Genomic DNA, 8,170 nt, shown 5'->3' with positions numbered 1-8,170 from the left:
TAATTCAGAGTATGTAGTCCATCATGGCAAGAAAGACATGGTAGAATTCACAGGAGCGAGGGGCTGGTACTCTTGTCTGTGCCCCCTCTCCCTACCCCCCAGTGCTAGGATGCCAGGTGTGATCTGCCATCCCTGTTTGTTTTGTTACCTTACATGGGCACTGGGGATCTGAACTCTGGTCTTCATTTTGCACAGCAAACACCTTATCCATCCAGCCACCGCTCTGGCCCTTGGACTCTTTATTAACACGAAGATCTGGGATGAAGTGTGTCAGGAGCTTCACAGCTGAATGGCTGCCCTGCTGGTCATCCTGGTGGCTTTGACCTCACAACCACGTGTCACTGAGTCCCTGCCCCCGGTGGTGGGTAGATGGGTACATGGGTGTGGCACCTCACCCAAGACCTTGCTCTCACCTGCATGGCTCATGGAGGGTGCCTCTTTGTCAATCATGGGCTGTGGGTCTCCTAGACAGAGAATGATGCCTCCGCTCCTGGTTGGAGGGAGAAGCCACTCCTGAACAGGCCTCTGCATGCTGTCCAGTCCAGGGTGATGGCAGTCCTTGGCCAGAGCTCAGCCATCTCCAGAAACACAAGGCGCCCTCTGCTCAGAGAAGAAAAGTACCGGCAGAGAGGAGCACGTGTTCGATGCTCATGTGAAAGCGTTATAGAAAAACAGTGTCTGGCTGGGGATGCAGCTCAGTCAGTAGAGCTCTTGACTAACATACGGAGCCCAGGTTCCATCCCCAGCACCACATAAACCAGCATGGTGATGCATATCTGTAATCCTAGAGGTGGAGGTGGAGGCAGGAGGATCAGGAGTGCAGGGTCACCCTTAGCTACTACTGAGCGTGAAAATACCCTGGAATACATGAGGGGCTGTTGAAAAAGGATGTGTGTGCACGCTGCATCCTTTTTCTTTCTTTTTCCACTTTTATGTGTGTATATGGTATGCATATGTATGTGTGCATGTACATTTTTGCACGCTTGTGTGTGCATGTGAATGTGTGTGTGCATTTGGGTGTCACACCTCCATGTTTTTCACTGAGACAGGGTCTCTCAATCAAACCCTGATCTGGCAGCTCTGGCTAGTCTCACTAGTCCACTTTCTCAGAGGATCCCCAGCCTCCACTGTGCAAGGCTGGAATCACAGGCATTTGCATGGTGTTGGGCCATCCCAATTCCAGTCCTCACACTTGTATGTGCACACCCATTGAACAGTCTCCCCGGCCCCACCTTGTTTTATGAGACAGACATTGCCTAACACTAGCCTTGGACTCCCTGGTTAGGCTGGCTGGTCAGTTAACCCGGCTTCCTTACATGTGTCCTGGGATCCAATGCGGGTCCGCATGTTCCCCAGCTAGCGCTTTACCACCTCTGTGGCTCTGTCTGGTTTTAGAATGTTTTGTTTGTTGTTGTTTTGTTTTGTTTTGTTTTTACCTTTGATGGCACATCTGAAGAGAGATGTGAGGGGACAGTTTGTCAGAATTTGCATAGGGCAAACATGTCAGGGTTTCTAGTTTCCGATGGCTCTGGGTGTGTCCTCGTGGAGCAAGAACTCAATTTCAACCCTGGGAACTGGGCTCGGATGTAGCCACGCCCTTTTCAGAGCAGTGTGAACACGGGGTGGGGGCAGGGGCTCGAGAAGCCATCCAGGTGAATGTTCTGTAGCATCTAGACTTCAGTTGGTTTTCTGGGCTTCGAAAACTCGGGGCACTGATGGGCAAAGCGTGGCTTTTAAAGTGTCAGGTTCCACGCTGGGCTGCCTTTGAAAACATGCTGAGTCTCTAAAAGGTTTGTTTGGGGCCAAAGAATGTTTTGGTTCTAACATGTTCCAGAACCTTCTTCCAGAATCCAGAGCTCCAACATTGATTTAGAGAGGGAGGCTGGTGGGTAGACTTGAGGTGGGAAGGGGCATGGTGGCTCCATAGGGTATGTTCAGTGGCAAGGGGCTTGGTCTGTCCTGTTTGGTGTGTAACTCTGGGATGGGTGTATTTATTGGTGTCTTTAGAAACCTGTTCAGTAAATGAAGGCACTTGTGGCCAGGCCAGATTATATGAGTTCAGTGCTTGGGACCCTCATAGTATAAGGAGAGAATCAATTCTTGAAAGCTGTTCCCTGACTTACACACACACACACACACACACACACACACACACACATGCATACACACAGATACTAAAATTAAAAACAAAACAAAAACATCAACCGAACTGTTTCCAGGGGATGTTTGTGTGATCACTGCCCCCCCTCCCATTCCCAAGATGGATGCTCCTTTATCTAGGGAGCTGCTGTCCCACCCTGGTTCCGCTTCACATGGCCTCAGCCTGAAGGCTGGGTTTCCTTGGCCTCCCTCAATGGACATTGTTCCCCCAAAAGAATGCTGACCATCTACAGGACCACACAAGCATGGATAACTTGTGTTTGACGGGGACACCAGGATTTACTGAAGGTTGTTTGAAAATTCTGGACTGAGCCAGAAGGAATCCTGTGGATTTTTGGCACGCATTCCAGCTGGGAAAATTGAGGCCCTGGCTGAGATGACCTCCAGAGTCCACACTGTTGCTCTGACCCTAGACGTTCTGAAAACACGGCACCAGGAGCCTCACTCACCACCAGGCCTCCTATCAGACTGTACCACCCGATCTGCACAGGCCAGTTTGCTCCCAGTAAGCCCTGGGCTCCATGTCCCAGCCCCCCCTTAAGAAGAGCCGTGATAGGGCAAGGCAGGGCCAAGAGGCTGCACACAGGCTCAGCCTCAGGCCACATGGGACGGCAGACCCTGGACGCTGATGGCAAAGTCAGGAGCTGGTAGAAAGGCCAAGTAGTCGAAAGTGGCCTCACGTGCTGGTAGGGAGGAAGTAATGGGCCCCATGATGTTGGCCAGCTTGGTGGAGAGGCTCAGAGCCAGAGGAAGGAGACAGGAAAACATTAGCTGCTTAGGAAAAACATCTCCAGCCCAGGGAGTGGCCCTGGCATTGACCCGAATCCCTCACGGGGGCACCCTGGGCAGCAAGCAGGGCTCTTGAAATTGTGGAAGAGAGCAGTCCACCCCTACACACTGGGGGTGGGAGATGACTGGGAGGGTGCTCGGGCAGAAGCAAAGGAGACTGGGGGGTGCCAGTGTCGGGTCACCAGCCCCTTTTCTGCTAAGATGCCAGGTGCCCTGCTGTTCTGTTTGTTCTTGAGGACTCATTCCTTTGAACTGTGAACATAATTTCTAACATGCTCCCCAGAGACAGGCCTCTAAGGCATAACCAAAAGAAGGTTCTGGAACAGCATCGCCCAGTAAGGAGGTGGGGGCCATAATAACTTGCCTTCTCACCTTATATGTATGCTGGTGAGAAGTTGGATGGAGCCCAGGAGTCCACAGAGCAGCTTTGGCACTGGAGTCTCCATCGCCCCCTGCTGGTGGGACTTAGGTCCTGCAGGACTGAGCCACCCCTCACAGTGAATCAGCTGTTGGCATCAGGAGATGGAGTGTTTAGTGCTGGGAAGAGGTAAGATAGACAGCTACAGACTCGGCTGGGGAGGTGGCTCAGTGGGTAAAGTGCTTGTTGTGCAAGCGTGAGGGCCTGAGTTCAAATCCCCAGCATCCGTGCAAAAGCTGGACATAGAGGGCGTGCTTCTATGACCAGCAGATCCAGGACTTGGGGGTCAACCAGGAAGCTCCAGGTTCAGTGAGAAAGCCTGAATCAAAAATAAGGTGAGGACCCAGGCGCACACCTTTAATCCCAGCACTTGAGAGGTGGAGACAGATGGAGCTCTATGAGTTTGAAGCCAGCTTGGTCTACGTAGTGAGTTCTAGGCCAGCCAGGGTTACAAAGTGAAACCCTGTCTTGATAGCTATGGATGGATGGATGGATGGGTGGGCGGGTGGATGGATGGATGATGGATGGATGGGTGGGTGGGTGGATGGATGGATGATGGATGGATGGGTGGGTGGATGGATGATGGATGGATGATGGATGGGTGGATGGGTGGATGGATAGATGGATGGGTGGATGGATAGATGGATGGGTGGATGGATGGATGGATGGGTGGGTGGGTGGATGGATAGATGGATGGGTGGATGGATAGATGGATGGGTGGATGGATGGATGGATGGGTGGATGGGTGGATGGATAAGATGGATGGGTGGATGGATGGATGGGATGTGGTGTGGGGGTGGATGGATGGATGGGTGGGGGGGTGGATGGGTGGGGGGGGATGGATGGGTGGGGGGGTGGATGGATAGATGGATAGATAAAAATTTTAAAAATAAATAAAAAGAAAAGATGACAGAAAAAGAGGTAGGACCAGTGAGATGGCACAGTGACTGAAAACACTTACTGCCAAGCCTGACAACCTGGCACATAGTCACATAGGCAACTGCATCTGTACACATGGGTGTGCATGTGTGTGCGTGCACACACACGCACGCACGTGTGTGTGTGCACGTATGGGATAAAGAGGAAAGGGCTTTCCCATGGAGCTCGATGTGGGTGTCTGAGGGTGGGTACACACCCACTAAGCCATGCAATTGCTGCTGCCCCTGGAGCCCACCTGGCCAGCCCCGTCCCTCAAGTTTCCTGCCAGCCTCCCATCTAAGGGGCATCTAAGCTGGCCACCTTGACAGCCCAAGACCCCTTACCCTGGGGGACAGAACTTGCCAGCGTGATCGAGAGCTAGTCCAGGACCCTCCTTTTTTAGTTTATTATTTTAAATGATGTGTAGGTGTGAGGTTGTGTGTGGGTGTGAGGTTGTGTGTGGGTGTGAGGTTGTGTGTGGGTGTGAGGTTGTGTGTGGGTGTGAGGTTGTGTGTGGGTTTGCACATATGAATGTCAATGCTGGGGGAGGCCCAAAGCATCAGATTCCCTGGAGCTGGAGTTACACGGCTTTTTATGTGGGTGCTTGGGGGCTTGAACTCAGGTCCTCAAGCTTGCACAGTAAATGCTCTTACCCACTGAGCCATCTCTGGAGCCACACCCCCCACACACTTTTGGAGACAAGGTCTCATGTAGCCTAGGCTGGCCTCAAACTCACTGTCTAGCAGAGGATGGCCTTGATCCCTGATTGTAGGCATGTATCACCATGCTTGGTTTATGTCGCTCTGGGGTTAGATTCTAAGGTTCGGTGCCTGCTAGTCAGGCATTCTAACAACTGGGCTACACCCGTGGCCTTTGCTTGAGCTTGACTCCTGTAACAGTCTAGGGAGGGAGACCCAGGGAAAAGGGATGTCCTGTGCTGGGCCACTGGATTCATTTGTCCTGGTTGTGATGACTTCCAGGCAGGCAGGGATGATGTCCTGTGCTGGCCTGTGGTAGGGATGCACTGTCCCTCAGGATGAGAAGTCCAGTCAGATGGACACATGGGCTCCAGATGTGTCATGATACATCTGTGTTGTGAGCTACAGTCTCTTCTGCACCGGCAATTGACTATGCTTCCCCTTGAACCCACCCCCCACACACACACACCCAGCAGACAAGAAGGGAGCCTTAATTCACACTCAGACACACTCTGCAGTTCTAGCCCAGGCCTTTCTTGGCAGACCCCATCTCTTCTAGAAAGAGCCCTGAGCTTCTACCTCCTGGTGCCTCCCCAAGATGGTGTCCACAATGTCTTCTGGTCCCCAGCTGGCCTTGGCTGTGAATGATAGGACACGCACACCTCTACCATCTTTTGAAGTCTCTTCTCTCCCTTGTCTCTCTTTCCCGCCTCAGTTGGAACCCTTGGCCCCCAGTGCCTCCTCGACCCCACCACAGACCTTGGCTTTTCATGTGGGTCCTGGGGATTCAAACTCAGGTCCTCATGCTTGCAGAGCAAGTGTTCTTACCTCTGAGCCATCTCCACAGACACACATGGGGTGTGGTAGGGGACCCTCCACTTGACGTCCACTGTAGTATCATCCCTCGGCCCTTTGCTGACACTTTGGGGTCCCCCATACAATCTGGAGTTGCCTCATCCTTGCCCCAAGAGGTGGGATCTAGGATCCCCACTGCCACCCCTGAGGAGGACATGGATCTTGGGGACACCTTACCACAATGAAACTTGGACCTCAGACATGGACTTCCAACTCTCAGGTCCACAGCAGGTGTGGACCTCAGATCCCTGCTTCTCTCTCCCCTTGCCACACTCTCTGGGGTCACGACCTGTTGCCAGACTCACCTTGGTTCCTCAAGAGGGGTCTCATTTTTAGGATGATCCTGGAAGATAGGTGAAAAAAGGGTGCCCCCAAATGTCCTGTGTCACCTCTTGCGTCTCTGAGGAAGCGGCCAGGTGAGTGGCATTGGGTCTCTGTGCACCATCCCGTGTTCTCCTTGGCCAGGCTCCATTGATGAGTACGTAACAGCCTGGTGGCCTTCCTTGTGGTTCCTTGAAGAGATCTGAGCCACGGTTAGATTTTTCTTGGCTTTTCTCGTGTTTTGAATTCATTTGTTTATTTAGACAGGGTCTCACCTAGCCCAGGCTTGCCTGGCATACAGCTGAGGATGACTCTGAACTCTTGTTCTTTGTGAGTGCTGACTTAGAGGAGTGTGGATCATTCCTGTTTACATAATGTTGGGGATGGAACTCAGGACTTCATACATGCCAGGCAAACACTCTACCAACTGTGCCAAACTCCCAGCACCCTCCAGAGTTTTGTTTTGTTTTCTTTTTTTGTTTTTTGTTTTTGTTTTTGTTTTTTTTCGAGACAGGGTTTCTCTGTGTAGTTTTGGTGCCTTTCCTGGAACTCACTTGGTAGCCCAGGCTGGCCTCAAACTCACAGAGACCTGCCTGCCTCTGCCTCCCGAGTGCTGGGCTTAAAGGTGTGTGCCACCACCAGTCCCTCCAGAGTTTTAAGAGTCCAGACATTTCACATCAAAATCCAGACTGGCAACTCTTTCTGGATGGAACCGGAAGATCCATCACTCTGGTGGGGCTGTGCCTTCACCCACTTACTTGCCTCACCTCTTCAAGGCTGCACTCTAGGGTGCCCCCCTTCCCAGATGCCCCGATGCCCTTCCTGATGCCTACAGGAACAGAGCCTGTCCCAGCTGCAGGCAGCAGCTGGAATCGCTCCTTGTCTGGTTTTGCTCAATCTTGTGTGAATTCATCCAAGTCATGAAATCTCCAGAACTGGCCTCCCATCTCTTAGTGACGGATCCTAGATGCCAGACCAGCAAAGATGCATCAGTCAGCACAGATATCCCACCCCCCTCGCTGGACTGATTTTGCTTCTACTCACAAGTAAGTGCATGCTGGACTACTTCTTTTATTGTGGTGGCACAATGCAAGGGACCTCATGCTGAGGGACCCCCTTGAAGATTCCAGGAGTTGATGGCCCTGCCTCTCAGCTCCAAGGAATGTGGCCACACGTGGATCCTTCTTTTGTGTTCTCACATGGGGCTGGAGTTGGCAAGTGTGGACTTGAGTCCTTGCTGTGGTCTAGGAAGGAGGGCACCTGCCATATGCTTACTTATCTCTGTTGCATAAAAAGGAAGCCAAAGCCCAGGTTCAGAGGTATCTTCCCCAACGAGTGACCGGGATCTAAGCTTGGGGCAGGGATCTCATGAAAAGCAGCACAGACAGACAGAAGGCAGACTGTGAAGTTTTCAGGGAAAGCACAAGAGTTCCAAACATTTAGCGCCTCTTTGTGTTAGTAAGGGACAGGACCAGCTGTTCCTGGCCAGGGTTTATGGATGGACAAGTGCTTTTGTCCAATCTTCCCAACAGCTTTTTGTGCTGCATGTTTTCTGTTTATTTTGTTTCTTGTTTGGTGCTGTGGGGTCAAACCCAGGGCCTCCTGCATGCTAGATAGGCCCTCTACCACTAAGTCACACCCCACCCCCTCACTGGGGGATTCTAGGCAGGTGCTCTACCACTGAGCCACACCCCAGCCCCTCACTGGGGGAGTCTAGGCAGGTGCTCTACCACTGAGCCACACCCCAGCCCCTCACTGGGGGAGTCTAGGCAAGTGATCTATATGCTAAGCTCTATCTCCAGCTCTTTTCTTACTTTTTCTCTTGAGAGAGGGCCTCAGGAATTGTCTAGTCCAAGTCTGTCTGAAATTGTGGTTCTTCTGAGAGGGTAGAATGACAGACCCGTGCCATCATCAAGGCTGGCTGAGCTACATATCAGCCTAAAATGTTCTGGTGACCACAGCAAGAGTTAAAAAAGAAAATGTTTAAAAAAAGAAAAATAGGGGTTGGGGA

Source organism: Onychomys torridus, chromosome 22, assembly GCF_903995425.1.
Source record: "Onychomys torridus chromosome 22, mOncTor1.1, whole genome shotgun sequence".
Lineage (NCBI taxonomy): Eukaryota > Metazoa > Chordata > Mammalia > Rodentia > Cricetidae > Onychomys > Onychomys torridus.
The sequence above is the reverse complement of the archived record's forward strand: the minus strand, read 5'-3'. Positions refer to the sequence as shown.